Source organism: Mustela lutreola, chromosome 5 (assembly GCF_030435805.1).
Source record: "Mustela lutreola isolate mMusLut2 chromosome 5, mMusLut2.pri, whole genome shotgun sequence".
Classification (NCBI taxonomy): domain Eukaryota; kingdom Metazoa; phylum Chordata; class Mammalia; order Carnivora; family Mustelidae; genus Mustela; species Mustela lutreola.
Window position 1 is genome coordinate 132071119 of NC_081294.1, and position 21065 is coordinate 132092183.

At 36.6% G+C, this 21065-nt stretch overlaps 1 protein-coding gene and 1 pseudogene across 5 annotated transcripts in view; one reads left to right on the forward strand and one right to left on the reverse strand.

Annotated features, from left to right (window-relative positions):
* The window catches only part of FER (FER tyrosine kinase), a 483097-nt gene that overhangs the window by 21570 nt on the left and 440462 nt on the right, over window positions 1-21065 (forward strand). The window lies entirely within an intron of this gene.
* Window positions 8353-13547, reverse strand: LOC131831187 (small ubiquitin-related modifier 2-like; annotated as a pseudogene).

The window sequence follows — 21065 nt, forward strand, 5'->3', positions numbered from 1 at the left end:
TTATTTTCTTCTCAGTCACTCCTCCTCTGGCTTCTGTATTTCCATTAATAGCATTATTAGTCCCATTGTTTAGTACAGTCATATATTCATTCACTGTTTCACTCATTGTTTGCTGTACATCAATAGACTTCTACTATATATTAGACAGTTTGCTGCTTCTGGGGATATGATGATGAATGAGCTGGATATTCCATCCTTATAGCCATATTTTAAAGTAGGGGGAAGGTTTAAAAAGAAACCGACAAAATAGTTATGAATTGTAATAAACTTCTTTGATGGAAACCAAACAAGCAGATGGTTTGGGGATAATGAGGTAGGAGCTACTTTAGATATGATGGTCACAAAACTGATATTCAAGATGAACGTATATATGAGAAGAGGTTGTTTTAAGAGTAGGTGATGTGTGTGTGTGTGTGCGTGTGTGTGTGTGTGTGTGTGTGGTATTTTTGATGGGAAAAGCATTCTCATTAGAAGGACTAGTGGAGTCAGAGAAAGACAAATACTGTGTATACTTATGTATAAATTCCTTTTTTTTTTTTTTAAAGATTATTTATTTATTTATTTATTTGACGGAGAGAGATCACAAGTAGACAGAGAGGCAGTCAGAGAGAGAGGGAAGCAGTCTCCCTGCTGAGCACAGAGACCCATGTGGGACTCGATCCCAGGACCCTGAGATCATGACCGGAGCCGAAGGCAGAGGCTTAACCCACTGAGCCACCCAGGCGCCCACTTATGTATGAATTCTTAAAAAAACCAACTCATAGAAATAGAGTAGAATGGTGGTTGCCAGGAGCTGAGGAGTAGGGGAAATGGGAAGATGCTGGTTAAAGGGTACAAACTCTCAGCGTTAAGATAAATAAGATCTGGGGATCTGATGCACAACTTGGTGACTATAATTAACAGTACTGTATTATGTACTTAAAATTTGTTGAGAGTAATTCTTAAATGTTATCACCACATTCACACACACACACACACACACAGTTATAATTACCTGAAGAGATGGAGATGTTAACTAATCTTATTGGGGTAACCATTTTGTAATACATGCATAGAGCCAGTCATCACATTGTATACCTTAAAACTTACACATGTTATATGTCAATAATATCATAATAAAGCTGGAGGCAGTAGAGAGAGAGGGAATAGTGGGTCCAAAGACTTTGGGGGCAGGAAAGTTTAGTGAGTTTGAGGAATAGAAAAAAACGCCAGTGTGGCTGACTTAGTGAAAGGCAGAGTTGGGTAGGAAGAGGTTATAGAAATATGCAGGGCTTTGACAGGTTTGGTAGGAAGCTTGTATTTTATTCTAGATTATATCATCATTTCAGCTGCTATGCGAGGAATGGACTGGCCAGCTGAAAGTGAAAGCTGGCAGTTTTAGGAACTGAGGTGAGATAGTGATGGCCTGAGAAGGTGCTAGCAACATGAGACAGAGAGATGAATGGATTTGAAATGTATCTGAATCAGAATTTATGGGACTTTGAATAATTTGGGTGTGGAAACAGAACATTCTCAAGGATGACTTCAAGATTTTTGTGTTTTGAGCAACTGGGTGGATGCCCAAAAACCTTTTAGAAAACTTTCTCATTATGTTAAAGATTGGTTAGTTCATCAAAAGGGAAATTAATTATAATGTTAGAAATGATGTTAGTGCTGGAAATAAAACCATCTAGCAAATTTGTAATATGTTCTGGTTAATACTTTGTTTTGCTTTCCCCCTGGAATTTAATTTATGTGACTTTTTGCTTTTTGTTTTTGTTTTTATTTTATTAAATTTTCTTTTATTTGATTATAAGTGACACACAGTGTTACAGCAGTTCCTGATGTACAATAGAATGATTCAACAAGTTTATATATTATGCTATGACCAGCACAAGTGTAGCTACTACGATCTGTCAGCACACAGTGCTATTTTAAGATCATTGACTGTATTCCTTGTGTGGTACCTTTTAATTTATATGACTTTTAATTAATTATGAATTTAATTTCATTTGACTTTAGAATCTTCTTAGAAGTGAAAATAATTGGTTATACTTTGTACTGATTTTTAAAAAAGATTTTATTTATTTTTGAGTGTGTGCACGTATGTGAGTAGAAGCAGGAGCAGAGGGGAAAGGGCAGAGGGCGAGGGACAGAGGGGGATAGAGAAAAAACCTCAAGCAGACTCCAAATTGAGTGTGCAGCCAGATGCGGGATTTGATCCCAGGACTCTGAGATTACAACCTGAGGTGAAACCAAGAGTCAGACGCTGACCCAACTGAGCTACCCAGGCAACCCTATTTTGATATTGAATTCTAAATCTTCTCTCCTGTGCTTCCTTTTTAAAAAGAGATGTCTTTAAAAATTTTAAGCCCATTGAAACATTTTGAGACAGTTACCCAAAATTCTGGTATATAATTTTATTGTTACTTTATCTTGTAAATTCTGAAGCATCCTATTTGTAGATGTATATCATACTGTGTTCACTTGAAAGCATGCAGCTTATCTAAACTCTTAGGAGATTCACTTATTATGGTTTTTCTGTTTGTAGCTTCATCATAGTATATTTATATTTTACCTCTTAGGTTAGGTATTTTATGTGCAAACTGAAATTGAATAGATATTAAAATAAATCTTTTCGATTCTGTGCTACTTATTTCTTTTAAGTTAATTTTTTAGTCCTATCTTTTTTTTTAATGAGGAATTTAAAAAATATTTTCTCAAAATAGAGGAATTACTATTTATTTTCTGTGTTCCATGTGACAGGCATTTGGCTAGCTGTTTTAAATACTTTATTTTATCCTTAGAATAGTCCCATGTGTTTCTCCACTTTGCATATAGTTATCTTTTGGGTTCTAGAACTGAGAAGAAGTAGTAGAATAATAGAACTCTGTGGATGGAAGGACCTTGAAGTCATCTATTTCTTCCTCTTTCAGCTGATACATAGAGAAGTTCTGTGACCTGCCCAGAATCACACAGCTGATTTTCACTTTTGCTGAGACTAGTGCTGCTTGCACTCATGTTTCATTCCAGCTGGCCTCCTCGCATGCCTTCTATCTTCCCATCACTTTACCGTCTCATTATGATAAAGTTCAGTGCTACATAACAATGGAAAATGTAGGACAGTAAACACCCATATTACCTTTCATCGTGTAGTCATTCAGTGTTCACATTTTGGCACATTTTCTCTTCATATATGTGCATATTTTAAAGATTTATATTTATTATATGTATGTATTTTAAAGATTTGAGAGAGCATTCGCATGTGCACAAGCAGGGGGCAGGGCAAAGGGAGAGGAGCTCAAGCTGATTCTGCACTGAGGCTGATTCCGACTCTGGGCTAGATCCCAGGACCCTGCGATCATGACCTGAGTCAAAATCAAGAGCCGAACGCTTAACCTCCAGAGCCACCCAGGTGTCCCTATTTATATATTTTTCAAGTTATTTGAAACTATATTGAGAGTATGATAATATATAGTTTTTATCATGCGTATCCTAAGAACATGGACAATTTTTTGCATGGTCATAATATCAATATCACATATAGGAAAATTAACATTAATTTAAGAATATCTTTAATTAATGGTCCTTATTCAGATCTTCCCAGTTTTCCCTAAAATTTTTTCTTGAGATTTCTGGATCCAGGATTCAATCAGGTTTCATGCATTGCATTTGATTCTTATATATCTTTGTTTTCTTTTAATTTTGAACAATCCCTCTTGTTTTTCATGATTTATGTTTTCTTTAAGAGATATAGTTTGTGTATACTTCGTGTCTCTCTTGGGAATTGCCTGGTTTCTTCGAACATTACTCATCTAAAACTTATTTGCAGTTTGCTTCTTTCTTTCCATTTCTCTGAGGTTGCTGGAGATAAAATTGTTTATTCCAAGCTTTTTTCTTTTTTTTTTTTTAAGCCATCATTCCAACATTAAATGGACATTGGCTGAGGTTTTTATATTTGGTTGCATTAAATTAAGGATAAGAAAACGAGGAGATCTGTGTTGCATTTGATCCACTCACACTAGTCAGTTATTGGAATTCATTTAAGATGACAGAAGTCTAGGAGCGCCTGGGTGGCTCAGTGGGTTAAGCCTCTGCCTTCGTCTCAGGTCATGGTCTCAGGGTCCTGGGATTGAGCCCCTCGTCAGGCTCTCTGCTCAGCAGGGAGCCTGTTTCCCCCCCCTCTCTGCCTGCCTCTCCGCCTACTTGTGTTATCTCTCTCTCTTTCTGTCAAATAAATAAAGTCTTAAAAAAAAAATGACAGATATCTGAAGGATTGCCTCTACTATCCACCATTACCCACCCTCACCTTCTAACCAGGTGGTTATACTTAGGAATGTATATTTAGTCTCCATGAACATTATAAAGCAGCAACAGTCCAAGATTTTGTCTTTTAAAAATGCCCAGTTTCAAGCAGGAAGCAGATTAAATGCAAATGATATATAAGCATGTTTGTAGAGACAGCCAGAACTAGGCACAATGAGGAAAGATTTAAGTACCTGCTCTCTCTGGTACTTGTGTAGAGCTGGCATTCAGTGAGTATTCTCCTCCTTTCCTTGCTTGCTTTTGAGTTTTACAGATTTGGTTGGTTTTCTTTAAGCATCATATGGCATTTAGGAACAAGTGATGTTTTGTGGGGAAGCAGTAAGAAGTAATAATTTACCAGCATTTTAAAGAAGGGAGAGTTATATTTTAGCTGAGAGGATAGAAGAAAGTGTCTGTGAGGAAGGGACTGCTCATGGTAGTTTAAGGAAGTCTACGAAGCTTTTCCTTCTTTTTGCTCAGCCAGGTTTAGATTATACTCTGTGCTTCTACTATACTTTGTACAGGGATTCCTGTGGCAATTACTGCTGTATGTTAGAACTGCTTTTCCTTAATAAGCTCCCTGAGGCTGTGACCAGTAATTTTTTTTTTTTTTTTAATATCTTTGTATACCCAGGACCTCACTCGGTGCCTGGCATATTATAGACATTGAATAAATACTATTGGATGAATAAATGAATGAATGAATGAATGGATGGAAGACTTTTACTAAGACCTAGTGCAAAAGGACAGATTCCTTTGCTGGGCGACCACAGTATTGGCTGGGTGTGGTTTGATCAATTCAGTGTTGAGGTGCTCAGTTAGAGCTGGAATTCTTTCAGGAGCCTAGAAGAGGGATAGAGATGAAGCCAGAGCACTCTCTGAGTGAGAATATAATTGGGAGATTTTTTGGAGAAGTAGCTATCATGATGTAAGCATCTTTTTCATTTTCTAAATAAAATAAATATATTTGAAAGAGAAAATTTTTTTACTATTAAGCATTCCATCTGTGAAATTTGATTTTTACTAATATTCAGTTTTAAAATGTTTGTTGAGGGGGCGCCTGAGTGGCTCAGTCAGTTAAGTGTCTGACTCTTTGTTTTGATGCAGATCATGATCTCATGGGTCATGGGATTGAGCTTAGCATCAGGCTCTATGCTCAGTGGGGGCTCTGCTTGAAGATTGTCTCCCTTGTCCCTTCCCTGACACATCTGCATGCTCTCTCAAATAAATAAGTCTTAAAAAAAAAGTTTGTTAGGAAGTCTTTCCTTTTTCTTACATATTTTTTTGCATTATAAAACAAATACCTGCTTATGATAAATATACAGACTAGAAATAAATGAAATAGAAAGTGATGTTCTTCTTGCCATTCCAGGTTTCAGTCTTCAGAAGTAGCTAATGTTAACAGTTTGATTTATAAGAATTTGTACTAAAAAATATATATATATATATATAAAACACACATGTTTATGTTTGTATAATTTTAGAAACAGGATCATTGATGTGCATATTCTGAAATTTGCTTTTCCTGCTTGTCCTTTGAATTTTACCTATGCTCCATATAATTCCAAAATTTATTGGCTATGTAGGAAGACAGAAATACCAGGAGAGAATAATAGCCTAAAACCAGAGTAATTGAATGTATAAGGATGATAAAATTTAAGGAGCTCAGAATAAGAAAAAACCTGCTAGTTTTTATTAGTATAATTGCTGTTAATTTAGAAGTACTTCTTTTTGACTTGTTTAACCTAAATGAAATTATAAAAATAGTCATTTCTCATATGACGCATTGTAGAATAAACACAAAGAGAGTGAAACTTGAAGATTTATTGAGTACGTGAATATGTGGTTATGAATATAACGCACTGTCATTTCTGAGTGCTATGATAACAAAGAGTAGAGGCCAAGAAGCCTGCCTGGAGGAGGTGATCTGAACACAATCCCAAAGTACTGATTAGCTAAGCTTTTAAAAAAAAAATGGCTAGAGGAAATGAAGAAGGATTGATTCAGAGCTGAAGGTTGTTAAGAGAAATGCCATATCAAGACAAAAGGTCAAGGGAAGTCAGCTAATTTAGTAAGTGTAGGGAAAGAAGTATGGGGGTTACATGCTCCAGTTTGCCTGGGGCAGTCCAGGTTTATATCTGTTGTCCTGGACTAATAAAGAGTAGCACCCCATTTTACTCTTAAAAATATCCAACTTCTGGGGGCACCTGCGTGGCTCAGTGGGTTAAAGCCTCTGCTTTCGGCTCAGGTCATGATCCCGGGGTCCTGGGATCGAGCCCCACATTGGGCTCTCTGCTCAGCAGGGAGCCTGCTTCCCCCTCTCTTTCTGCCTGCCTCTCTGCCTACTTGTGATCTCTGTCTGTCAAATAAATAATAAATAAAATCTTAAAAAAAAAATCCAACCTCTGGATTATCAGTGGCATACCTTAAAAGGGAGAGAATACGGGGGTCCTGAAGCATTTTAGGGAATATAGTTCAGTCAGTGGATGGCTAGACATCTTTGTGAGGTTGGAGAGTACGTATAGTAACAGCTGTACCAGAGAGATGGTAAATAGTAGGTTATGGCCTAAAACTAGAATATTAAAATTTACCATTGCAGAGATGAAACAGTTTAGGATTTAGGCTATGGGCAATAGCAGTGGATAGTTGAAATGAAGTTGCATTGACTGGATCTTTGGAGAAGAGAGAGGCTGCAGATGTTAAAATCTCCATGGATGAAGATAAGAATTGAATTAGAGAATAAGATTTGGGGGCAGGTAGAGACTCAAAGATTTGGAGACAACAGAGGTAAGTGGTATAGGACTTGTTAAAGCTGAATAGGAAGAAATTTTTGAATGAGATTGGAAGAGCAGTGATTTGGACATGGCACTAAGGAATCAGGATAATGTTACCCATCCTTCTACCCCCTCAGTCCCATGGCTATGGGTTGTACCATGTAGGGAAGGTGTGGCCTCCACCTGTGAGCATTATGTTTTATGGGGATCTAGTTTTCAGATAGAGTAAGCAGTTGAAAGGTGGAGATTTATTTTTTTAATTTTTATTATTTTTTTTAAAGATTTTGTTTATTTTATTTGACAGACGGAGATCATACAAGGAGGCAGAGAGGCAGGCAGAGAGAGAGGGTGAAGCAGGCTCCCTGCTGAGCAGAGAGCCTGATGCGGGGCTTGATCCCAGGACGTTGGGATCATGACCTGAGCCAAAGGCAGAGGCTTAACCCACTGAGCCACCCAGGCGCCCTGAAAGGTAGAGATTTAGGGAAATTTGTTTACCAACTGAATGGAATTCTAGAAGAACAATTTGGAAAGATATGACTTTAGAGAAGGGATAGAGTAGGTGTGGAGATTAGGCCTTGCCTTTTCAGAAAAGCTAAATTATAAAAAGAAGCCAACAATGGAACTGACTTTCCTCTACGTTCTCTTGAAGTTTGTCTAATCTGGGCTTTCTGAGAGGCTGTGTCATTGCAGGGTAGAAACCGGCTTTGTCTTAGTTCGTTTGGATTATAATTTATGAAACCTTCATGGTCGCCATTCTGCTACTATATGACTTTAATGAACCTATTTGAAAGTACACGTGTGGATTTAGAAATTATTTTGACTTTTTCCTGTTCTGCTGTTCTCTTTGAAGGGAAATAAAATTGTTTGACCTTAATTGAAACACTAATCTCTTTTATAATAATTGATCACTTAGGAAGAGTAAAAGGTTAAGAGGTATCTAGATTATGGTTATATTTCTAGAATTTAGACCACCCGGGGTAGTATGCATTGTATCTGTACTTAATCTTTTTAACCCATGTTCCCCTGTTTTCCTTCAGATTAACAATGTTTCACTGACATGCCCCACATTTTCCTTTCTGTGTAACCTTGCTTATGTTTAAATTTCTCCTTGGAAAGTAACCCTCCTTTATCACTTGCTCTTCCATGTCCTGTCTTGTGTGGAGCTGCTGTCCTTCTCATGCTTTATTAGTAATGATTCCTTCTTTTTTTAAACAAGAAATTTATTTAAACACCAAGATGCTTGACTTGAAGGGAAACTATCTAGGATTCATTTCTTTTAGAGTAATTTATCCCTACTTAAAGACAGATTGCCCTACATGTAGCAGCTACATATAAAATGTTATAAAATTGTCCTTGGTCTTATAATGATATATGAAAAACATTAAAATTCTCCAATTAAACAAGGTATGCAAGGATTTTTATGTTGTTCTTTTTTTGTTAAACAATGAGAGCAAAATAACTTACTGGAATATAAAGATAAGTGCTGACTGAGCATGCCATTAGTGGAGAGAGGGGTATTTTCCCCCATTGCTTCTCTATTTGGTGACAACCAAACATATGTTGACCATTTAGTTAAAAAAAAAGCACATTAAAAAAAAGCACGTGACCATTTAGTTAAAAAAAAAAAAGCTTGTGCACATACACAGTTACTTTATGAACAATAAAGGAACAGGGAAGGGAAATATGAGAGAATAGAGGAAACTGTACCGTAGTTATCAGGATGTGCTGGAACCAAACTGTGGCTTTCTAATTGAGAGTGTCTCTTGGTCTGGAAGAACAGAGTTCTGGAGTAAAGTAGCAGGTTCCCTTTTTAGTAGACACCTCCTCTCTGCTGCTGGAACATATCAGTTGTGTCTTCATCCTCTATTTCCAACGGTGCAGGTCTGTTTCATTGATTGGCTGCCCATCAAATCAGAATCTGATCTGCCTCATTGACAAACCCGTTCATTAGTTTACTAAGGTGTATGCCTTTTAATCTTTTTTGTTTTGTGATGAGTACTTTATTTTTTAATTATTACTTATTTTATTTTATTTTTTCAGTGTTCCAAGATTCATTGTTTACACATCGTACCCAGTGCTGCATGCAATATGTGCCTTCCTTAATACTCACCTCCAAGCTCACCCAACTCCCCAACCCGCTCCTTTCCATAACCCTCAGTTTGTTTCTCAGAGTCCATAGTCTCTCATGCTTTGTCCCTCCCTCTGATGTACCCCAATTTACTTTTCCTTTCCTTCTCCTAAAGTCCTCCATGTTATTCTGTATGTTCCACAAGTATGTGAAACCATCTTGATAATTGACTCTCTCTGCTTGACTTATTTCACTCTAAACTGCACCACAGAACCATCCTGCCCTGCCACCTTCAAATTAATATGATCGTTGTTCTCAGTCTGGACCCCTTCTTTTTAATAAGTGTCTCCAGAGCCAGGCACATTGTATACTTTATCTGACTAATGTTCATAACAACCCTGCAAAGTAGGTTTTACTATCCCAATTTTAAGGATAAGGTAATTGGGCTTCCAGAAGGTTAGTTAAAATGTAGTTATACAGCTCTTAAATGGTGGAGTTAGCATTTTAACCCAGGACTGTCTGTTCCCCAAACCACCTCCTACATGTATGTTTGCAGATAGACCCATGTGCATGTACTCCTTTCATAACTGCCCTCCAGGATTGTTGGAAATGTTCTCTCTTCTTTTTAATTAAAAAAAAAAATGCTTTCCAACTTTCTTGAGGTACAATTGATGTATAATGTTGGGTGTTTTCAGGTGCACTATGTGATACATGTATATTATTGTGACGTGATGTTCTCCTCTTAATAAAGGCTTTTTGAGCTCCCTACTCAGCTGTGCTCTTTCCTTTTTCTGTGTCTTTGTAGCACTTTATACCTCATGCTTTATATTCTGTGACACCTTCCTTCGTGACTTCTAGAAAGATGCATGCTTCTTCTGTATCCCCACCGAGTTTGTAACACATTTATATTTGTGAACCAGTTGAATTATATGGCATCTGTATGTTTACATGTTTGTCATCTTTGGTAAATTGTGGGCTTTTGAGACCAAGCCTATAATCTTATGGGTCTTGATATTCCTGGCATGGAGAAATATGTCTGACATATAGATGTTCAATACATGTGGCTGAATGATTTTTGAATGAATTGTATCATTGTTACCTATGAAGTTGTCTATTTATTCTTAATGTACTATAAGTATTTAAAGGTAGTAATCCAAATTTTATTTATCTTTGTACCCCTAACAGTATCTCTGCATGGTAACTCAATAAATACTTGTTGATTTATATTAATACTTTAAAACAAAGAAGAAAATTCTGTTAATAATCCTGCTCTCTCCATTTGAAGTCAGTACTTCAAATACATTTTTGAAATTCAAAAACAGTTCATTTAAAAACAAACATATTCTTCATTTGTTTAGAGATTGTATGGTGTTCCTTCTCAGTGGAATACTATCACCCATTAATGTTGTTCCAGTAGCTGGCTGGACAATCCAGGGCTGTTTCAGTTGAATTAACTTTTATTTTAAATTAAACTAAAAGCAACACTTTCAAATGCATGAGAGGAGTTTTAAATATTGAATCTGTAAGTTGGCCAAGGTAGCATATATTAACTGGTAATGAATGATGTTGTCTTTGTAGTTAAACTTTGGTGACTGTTCATTCCTGCCTGTTTAACTGGTTATGAAAAAAACACTTCACTTTGTATTCAGATGACCTCGGTTTTTTGGTTTGTAATCTTGGTTATTACTTGCGTACTTGGTGGCTTTTTATGACTTTGTTTCTGTCTTGCTGCAGGCAGCTTAATATTTTGTTCAAATAGAGTCACTATTTCTCCCATCCAAGTACTAACCAGGCCCGACCCTGCTTAGCTTCCGAGATCAGACGAGATCAGGCGCGTTCAGGGTGGTATGGCCGTAGACTAGAGTCACTATTTCTGATTTCTTTCAGTATTGAAGCATATGAAAGGTAAGAAATGCCATTAGATAATTATATTTGTGCTTTAACTGATTAATGATTTTATAGTCTTTATTAATGAACAAACATATAGTAATAAAGTAATTTGAACCATAAACTGATTTTGATGGTTTTATTAGTCAAGGACTATAAATTCAAACTCATTGAATTTCTTGCCAGCTTGTGAAAATATCTTTTGGGGGAATAATGAAATATTTCCCATTTCTATTACAGTTATTATTCACTTATTTGCAGATTTTTAAAAAATCAGCCTACCTTCGTGGTATATTTGAATTTCTTTGTCAGCGTTAAAGGAAATAACTAAAGAGACATTTTTGACCACAAGACATTATCTGTGTTAAAATAAATCACCCTTACTTGAAAGAGAATATTCAATACCCAATAAACTTTCTTTATGCTATATAAAAACAATATTTACATCTGTATTCTCAGAGAATGTAAAAGTTGCCAGTTGTGGAGCCAAAAGTTGAAAAATAGAAGACCTCTTACAATAAATACTTGCATATATTCTTACACTTACAAGAAATACAATGAGAATTCTATTATCCTACTAAGGAAACTAGTTACCAGTTTTATATTTTGCTATTTAATAAAGCCATTTTAAAAGACAATTTATTTATTTATTTTATATATATATATAGAGAGAGAGAGAGAGAGCGAGAGCATGTGAGTGCACAGTAGGTGGGGTGGTAGGCAAAGGGAGAGGCAGAAACAGACTTCCCGTGGAGCAGGGAGCCTGATGTGAGGCTCAATCCCATGACCTGAGGTGAACGCAGATACTTAACTGACTGAGCCACCCAGGTGCCCCAATAAATTCCATTTTTGTTTAAAAGTATGTATAGATTTCGGGGTGCCTGGGTGACTCAGTGGGTTAAAGCCTCTGCCTTCAGCTCAGGTCATGATCCCAGGGTCCTGGGATCGAGCCACACATTGGACTGTCTGCTCTGCAGGGAGCCTGCTTCCTCTTCTCTCTCTCTCTGCCTGCCTCTCTGCCTACTTGTGATCTCTGTCCGTCAAATAAATAAATAAAATCTTCAAAAAAAAAAGTATGTGTAGATTTCTTTTATACAATGTGAACTTCTAACTTTTGAAAATGTAGCAATTTTAATGGTCATTTTCAAGTTTTTAATAACTCTGGTAAATTAGAAACTCACCATAACTCACTTGATTCTTAATAACAAGCCAAATAAAACAAATTTAAATAAACCTATATAGTCAATATTAGTTTCATTATTTTCACTTTTTAGAAGATGCTATTTAAAAGTAGGCGTCTTTGCTAATAACATGCATGCATTTTTGTATAATACTGTTTTTATCTGATTTGTACTTACTGTCTATTCAATTATAGTTATTTTTATTTTAAAAGTTCATTTATAAATCTTTCAAAAAATGAGTTTGCTCTTGCAATTATTTGCAGTAAATTGAATGCCTGCTGTATCCTGGGTAGTAACTTAAGCCCCAGTGATGTAAAGATGAAAAATATGTGCTATTTCAGAGTTTAATGGGAGAAATATATTTCAACAAATAGCTAACATATACCATGAGAAGTGTTATGTTCATCACAGATACTTAGGTGATGCCTGAGATCTGAGGAAAGGGAACACGTAAATCAGCCGTGGTGGTTATGATTGTGGGGTTAGTTGGAGAAGCCTTCACAGAGAATACTACTTTAAAGTTTAGCTGTTGATAATTCTTTAGATAGACAAGGGAGGAAGAGAGTTTGGACTGAAGGAATATCTTCAAAGACACAGACTGAATTTAAGGAGCCATAAGTAGTAAGGTGCGGTACTATTGCTGAGGGTGGGAGGTTATGTGGGGCCTGCTTTGATTATCAGGCAAAGGAGTTAGAATTTGAACCTGTACGTTAGGGTTGTAAAATTAATACCTATTATTATTATTATTTTTTAAAAGATTTTTATTTATTTATTTGACAGAGATCACAAGTAGGCAGAGAGAGAGGAGGAAGCAGGCTCTGCTGAGTAGAGAGCCTGATGCGGGGCTCAATCCCAGGACGCTGGGATCCTGACCTGAGCCAAAGGCAGAGGCTTAACCCACTGAGCCACCTAGGCGCCCCAATACCTGGTATTATTAAGACTAAAGAATGAAGGGGTGCCTGGGTGGCTCATCGGGTTAAGCCTCTGCCTTTGGCTCAGGTCATATCCCAGGGTCCTGGGATCCAGCCCTGCATCAGGCTCTCCGCTCAGCAGGGAGCCTGCTTCTTCCTCTCTCTCTCTGCCTACTTGTGATCTCTGTCAAATAAAAAAAAGAAAAGAATAAAGAATAAAGACTCCGAGGTAGGGACTGTGGAGCACAAGAGAATGCATGTACAGTGCTTGTGGCTGTGTACCTAATTCATTTAATAGATATTTATTGCCTCTGTATGCAATAAAGTTTTAAGTTTTAAGCAGTGGAGATTCACTGGGGGAGCAGAACAGAGTGCTTCCCTGACTGATTGGAACTTACATTACATATCAGTCTATGATATAATAGCCCCTCTGACCTGCCATTCTGCGTTTATGTCTCTCTCTGTAATTTTTGGCTGCAGCGTAACTAACTGAATGCTTCCCTTGCCATTTTTTTCATCTTCCATAGGGTTAACATAGGCAGCTCTTTCGTATTATTTCTGGAAGAATGTAGCTGAATTTGTAATGCCTCTCCACATCTTGTTCTTCCTCAGAGCTATAGTTTGAGATCTGGACATAACGTTTTTTCAAATTGGAATTTCTCTAGAGGTAACTGTAGACAACATACAGTTGTATGACATAACAATCCCTGGTACATTTTGTTCAGTTTCACCCAATGATAACATTTTGCAAAACCAAATATAAAATGACGACTGGTATATTAATATTGACACATTCTACCAATGTTATTTATAGAAATATGAATTTTAATTATACACAGTTTTAATTATATTCATTTGTTGTGTGTATATTAAGTCCTATAAAATTTTACTACCAGTCTAGGCTCATGTATCCACTACTATCGTCAAGGTATCAAATAGTTCCAAAACAATAGAATCCCGTGTGTTCCCCTGTTATAACCACACTTGCTTTCCTCCCCTGTTGTGTAAGCCCTAAACCCTGCTGACCCTTCCTCTGTCCTTTTTCCAAAATTTTGTCATTTTAAGAATATTACATAAATGGAATCATACAGATGTAAATTTTTGGGATTTCCTTTTTTCATTTGGCAGGATTCTTGGAAATTCATCCAAGTGGTTGCCTATATTGATAGTTTGTTCCTTTTTATTGTGGATAGAATTCCATGGTATGTGTTCACTCATTGAAGGATCTCTGGGCTGATTCCAATTTTTGGCTTTTATGAATAAATCTGCTATGAACATTTGTGTACAAGTTTTTGTATGAAGATATGTTTCATTTCTCTGGCATAAGTGTCCAAGATTGCAATTGCTGGGTCATAATGTAATTGAATATTTAGTTTTATCAGAAACCAGAGCAGATGTATTGTTTTGTCTTCTGACCAGCAACAAATGAGTGATCTGGTTTTTCCCATATTACCACAACCATTTGGTTTTGTCATTATATTTTATTTTAGCAATTCTGATAAGTGGGTAATGATATCTCATTGTAGCTTTTAAAATAATTTTATTTATTTATTTATTTACAATATTATTTATTTATTTGTCAGAGAGAGAGAGAGAGAGCACAAGCAGGTGGATTGGCAGGCAGAGGGAGAAGCAGGCTCCCCACTGAGAAAGGTGCCTGATGCGGGGCTCAATCTCAGGACCCTGGGATCATGACCTGAGCTGAAGGCAGATGCTTACCTGACTGAGCCACCCAGGCATCCCTTATTTTTATTTATTTTTTAAGTAGGTTTCATGCCCAACGTAGGGCTTGAACTCATGACCCTGAGGTCAAGAATCACATGTTTGACCAGTGAGCCAGCAAGGCATCCTTCTTGTTGTAGTTTTAATTGCGTTTCCCTGATGGCTAATTATGTTGAATATCTTTTCATGTGCTTATTTGCCATTTTTATATCCTTTTCTGTGAAATGTCTGTTCATTTCTTTTGCTCATTTTGTAGTTCGATTTTTGGTTGTTGTTAACTGTTGAATTTGAGAGATTTTTCTATATTCTATATACTGGTCTTCTGTTAGATATGTCTTGCAAATATTTTCTCAAAGTCTGTAGATTGTCTTTTTATCCTGTTCACATGGCATTTCACAAGCAAAAGTTTTTACTTTTGATGAAACCCAATTTATTGACTTTTCTTTTTTATGAATTATGTTTTTGTGTCAAGGCTAAGAACTTTGCCTAGCTTTACTTTTTTTCCCTAGAAGTTTTATGTTTATATTTAAGTTCATGATCCTTTTTTTTTTTCTTTTTTGAGAGAGAGAGAGAGCACACATGTGTGTACATGTGCACACACCCAGGAGACCTGGTGGAGTATGGAGGGGCAGAGGAAGAGGCAGAGAAAGAATCCTAAGCAGTCTCCATACCCAGTGCAAGCTCAGTCTCACAACCCTGAGATCATGACCTGAGCCAAAATCAAGAGCCAGACACTTAACTGACTGAGCCATCCAGGTGCCCCATTTTATGATCCTTTTGACTTAATTTTTGTGTAAGGTGTTAGGTCAAGATTGTCTCTGGCTCTCTCTCTCTCTCTCTTTTTTTCTTGGCCTATAGCTATCCATCTGCTTCAGTACCACTGAATTGCTTTTGGACTTTGTCAAGAAGCAGTTGAGTGTTTTTGTGTGGATCTATTTCTGGGTTCCCTTTTCTGTTCCATTGATCTGTTTATACCCTCCCAAGATCACACTGTCTTGATTTCTGTGACTTTATATTAGCTTTTTCCCCAAGATGGACATACTTCTTTGAGTAATCTTTCAGCCCCATTGTCTTTCTCCTCTCTTTCCAGAACTCAGATGATATAAATGTTGGATCTTTTGTTATTGTCCCACAGGTCTCCAAGGCTTTATTCTTTTTTGTCAGTCTATTTTCTCTCTTGTTTGGATTGGTTGAAATCTTTTGCTCTGTCCTTACATTCACTGATTGTATTGTCAAAGGATCAAAGGATCTCTATTCTTCTATTAAGCTTATCTAGTGAAGTTTTTTATTCCTGTTAGTGCATATTTTAGTTCTGTAATTTTCATTTGGTCATTTTTATAACTTCTATTTCTTTGCTTAGATTTTCTATTTTTACATTTGTTTTTAAGAGAATTTATAACTGATGAAGCATTTTTAAGATAGCTGGTTTAAAATGCTTTTTAGATAATTTCAACATCTAATTCATCTCAGAGTTGACATTAGTTGATTGTCTTTTCTCATTCAAGCTGTGATTTTTCTTGGTTCTTAATATGAGGTGATTTTCAGTTGAATCTTAGATATTTTATCTATTAATGTCAGAGACCCTGGGATCTATTTCAATGTTTTATATTCACAGGAAGTCCCTCTGTTTGGGTTTTGCATGCAGACCTTTTGGCCTATTTTTATGGGCTGTGGTTTCAATGACAGTTAATTGTCAGAGTCTTTGTGCTGTTATTTTGGTTTGTTTTGCTTGTCTGATGTAACTAGGGCTCCCACTAGTTCCTGCTGGTGCTGCTTGACAGAGCAGAAGATTTTTTTCTCAGGGCGAGCTACTAAGCGTCTGTTGGTAGAAAAGGGCTAAGGTCGAATTTCCCTACTGTGCCCCCTAGCTGTCCTGATGTCTCTGAGCCGAAGAGGAAAGTCTTGGAGAGCAGCAGCTTCAGCTGGGTTCCTTTTGTCAGTTTTGCCTGCCTGCTCTGGTATCTCTGGTGGGGAAGGAGGTCCTCAGACCTGTGAGGACATAGTTTCCTGACCTGATAGCCGTCTCTGTTGCTGGTTCTTCCTGCCTCATTCAGTTTCTGTTGGCGGGAAAAGGGATTCTCTAGGCCTAGCAGGTAAGGAGAGTGTTTCTCCTGGCTGTTTTTTTTTTTTGTTTTGTTTTTTTTTTTTTTTTTTTTTGGTGGGACTCATAAATAATTTCTCTTTTGTTGGTGTCTGGCTCTCTGTTGTCAAAGGCACTCCTATTCGATCCTGAGGGAGTTAACCTCCATATATGGGCTGCCATTTGTTACTAGATGGGAGGTTCGGAAAAGTCAGGTCTCGGTGACCTCCTGTTGGGTGAGGAGAGCATGAGGCACTTGGCCTATGTGGTGTTCTTCTAGTCCTAGGGCCAAAGGAGGTTGCCTTTGATCAACCCTTCACAGTTCTTCTTTGGTAGTCTCTTGTGCCATTTCTTGTGTTTATAGTTGTGTTTTATGCGATGGAGCTGGGAAGAAGGGTCTTTATCATCTTATCTGGACCAGAAGCTGGGTTTTACTTTTTATTCTTTTTTTAAAAAGATTTTATTTATTTATTTGTCAGAGAGAGAGAGTACAGGCAGCCAGAGTGGCAAGTAGAAGCAGAGGGAGAAGCAGGCTCCTTGCTTTGCAAGGAGCCTGATGGGGGACTCAATCCCAGGACGCTGGGATCATGACCTGAGCAGAAGGCAGCTGCTTAACCAACTGAGCCACCCAGGCGTCCCTGGGTTTTACTTTTAATTTTGGTTTCTTTGTTGTATGGACATGGAGGTAGTAGGGTGATATTGGCTGGGGCTGAGTTTGACCTTGTTTGGAGGCCAGAGATTTACTTTCTCTTATGACATTCCATTAAACATCTTGTACTTCTGGATTTAATTTCATCTACCAATTCTTCACAGAGCCTGGAATATTGCAAGCCAAGGCTTCCCTGTCTACATTTTGTAACATCCTATTCTGCTGCAGAGAGGCTTCTCTCTTCAGACATTTTCTTGACTTTCCCTAGGTTGGCCTACTAACTATACCTACTTCTTTTCATATTGGAGCATCCAGTGTGAATTCTCAGGATTTTGTTTAACTCTGATTCCTCAGAAAGTCTTCTGGAAGTTGGGGTATTGTTGGGCACATTTCCATAGTACCTAGAGCCCCAGAACTTTCTCTTTCTTTTCTTTGAAACCATGCTGTGAATGTTGTAGCATAAAGATGGTATTTACTGATAATATATTTAAATTTTTGCTTTTTCTTAAAAACAGTTTTTGTTCTTTTTGTTATGCCCAAGTTTTCACGTCTGAGAGACCACCAAGGAGCCAACACCAATGCAATCACATGAGGGTTTATTTGACAAGCTTAAGCTTGGGCCCAAGTATACCCGACACAGTGAAGTAGGGACTTGGACCCCGAGGTACATGGACCCCGAGTACATGAAACACAGGTGCTCAGATGAAATTTCACAAACTGAATGTACATATGTAACCAGCACCAGTAAATTAATCATTAAAAAAAATCACATTCATGATCATGTTGTTTTGCCTTAAAAACCAATCAGCTCAAGGAGTTTGATCCTTATTAGTTTCCTGTATAGTGAAATAAAGCAGATAAATTTTATGGCATCTCCCACTGCTTGCCATGTATAGGTTGATTTTGGAGACATTTTTTCTTTGCTTTACCTCATATTTCCTTTTTTTTTTTTGGTCCCATACTGCTCCTATTTCCTGGAATACATTTCCTCTTTGACTTTTTACAATCTACAAATCATGGTTATTTTCCACCCCTATCTCAACTCTTGCTATTTCTAGGAAACTTTACTGGGCTGATCTAGCTTTCATTATTTTTTTTTTCTTCTTCAAAAATTCTTTAATTAATATATTTTTAGAATAGGTAATATCAATTTATTCACTTAGCACAAAATTCAAAAATGTACGAAAGGATATATAGTGAAAAGTCCCTCTCCTACTCCAGTGCCCCAGCCACTATGTTCTTTGGGATATATTTTTTGTATTCATAAGAAAAATTAATTTCTATTATTCTTCCTCTTTTTTATACAATGTAAGCATACCAAGTTCTGTGTCTTACTTTTTTCAGTTAGAAGTTTTAATGACAGTTACAGATCAATACACAAAATATTTTCTTATTTTTTATTAGGACTGAATGATTTTCCGCTGAATGAATATACTGAAATCAGATCTACCGTATTATGATTGTGAAGGTTGGACAGTGAACACATTCACATATACTGTAATTTGAATGGTGGTCCCTAGAATTTTTCAGTTACAATCAGATGCAGCAGCCTTCATTGTAATTTACCTAGTCATTTTCTTTTGATGTATATTTCTGCTTTTCTTTTTTGTATTGTTATCTTAAACACTACTGAAACAAATAGTCTTATTTATGTCATTTGTCTTTAGGATATCATTCCCTTAATTCCTAAAGTACTTATAAGCTCTAACAATTTAACAATTAGACAAGGTCTTAATTTATTATGGAGTTGTTTTAAAAATTTTTATCATTTTCATTCCTTGAGGATTGGTAACATAAATGAAATTATTTTGTATTTCTAGACCTAGAATACTGGTGTGTATAAATACACCTTTAGGACAGACTGGAGGGTTTCTCTTATAGCTGCCAGATTCTATTTCCTTTTTTATCCTTTTGAGCTCTTCATAATCCTTTTGAAGTTCTTGGTAATGGAAGAAAAAAATATTATCAAAGTTTAGATCAGAGGTAGGTGTATTTAGAAGCAGAAGTGATATTTATCCCAAGTTTTGGAATAAAATGAACCACAATCTCATATATAGTCTTTGAAAGAAAGGAAAATGTTTCACATTTCTTTGATCTCAAAAATTATTCCTTATTTTTCCACTGAAAGCATGGGATAAGACAGAATGTATCTTGACTGAGATTTAGATGAGCTGTAGGTAAAATAACAGGAAAATGTCCATTGTAATTTTTGTGTCCTATAAAGATACAGAATATCCAAGTAAAGATTTTATTTTTTTAATTTCTTTTATTCATTTATTTTTAAAAAGATTTTATTTATTTACTTGACAGAAAGAGAGATCACAAGTAGGCAGAGAGGCAGGCAGAGAGAGAGAGAAGGAAGCAGGCTCCTCACCCAGCAGAGAGCCTGATGCGGGGCTAGATCCCAGGACCCTGAGATCATGACCTGAGCCAAAGGCAGAGTGTGACTCGCTGAGCCACCCAGGTGCCCCTTCAAGTAAAGATTTTAAAGCTGCTACATCGAAAGTCAAAAAACTGGGATTATCCTATTGATATTAAAGTGAATAAGTCAATTACTTTATATTGGCTTAATTATGTTAATTATGTTAAGGTTGCTACTTTGGGAACTTTGATGGCATAGTTTTCCAGAACCTTTTTTCTCTCTTCTGCTTACTTGATAGATCACAAAACTGGCCAGTTTTCTGTTGGGGGAAAAATTGTAATTTGTTCTCTATTTGGAAAACCCACATTTTTACCATCTCTTTAGATGTTACCACTGAGGTTAGAAACATAAATCTCTTCTCATTTTTCTCTATAGCTTGGAATATCTCCCTGAATTAACAAGAAAGTGACTTCTGGTATGGCTAAGCCAGAACTAAAAATAAGGGGTGTGTTTCATCATTTCTTCTATTGGGCCCTGAAAAATTGATTGCCTGAAATTTTAGCGGTCTGGAGAGCAAAATAAATACTATCAGGGTTTTTGGGATTTATAGCAAACAAGCAGGGTATTTGGGGGGAAATTTCTAGGAACTGACCTTTAGATGATCATAAGTTATACTGTAGTGATTTTTTAAGCAACTTTATTGAGATATAACTCACATACTGAAGAATTCACCGACTTAAACTGTATATATAGTTCAGTGGCTTTTATTTTGTTCACAGAGTTGTGCAACCATTACCACAATCAATTTTAGAACAGTTTTGTTGCCCCCAAATGAAATCCAGTATCCAATGTCAGTTACTCCTCATTTCTTCCCAAATTTGCCAGCCCCAGGCAACTACTATTCTACTTTATATCTGTACATTGTGGACATTTCATATAAAGAGATTATATAAAGAGATCATTGTGTCTAGGTTTCTTTTACTTAGCATAATGCTTACAAGGTTCATCCATGTTTTAGCTTCTATGAATACTTTGTTCCTTTTCCTTGCTAATACTATATTGTATGTATATGTCATATTTTATTTATCCATTCATCAGTGGATGGATATTTGGATTATTTCTGCTTTGTAACTATTATGAACAATTC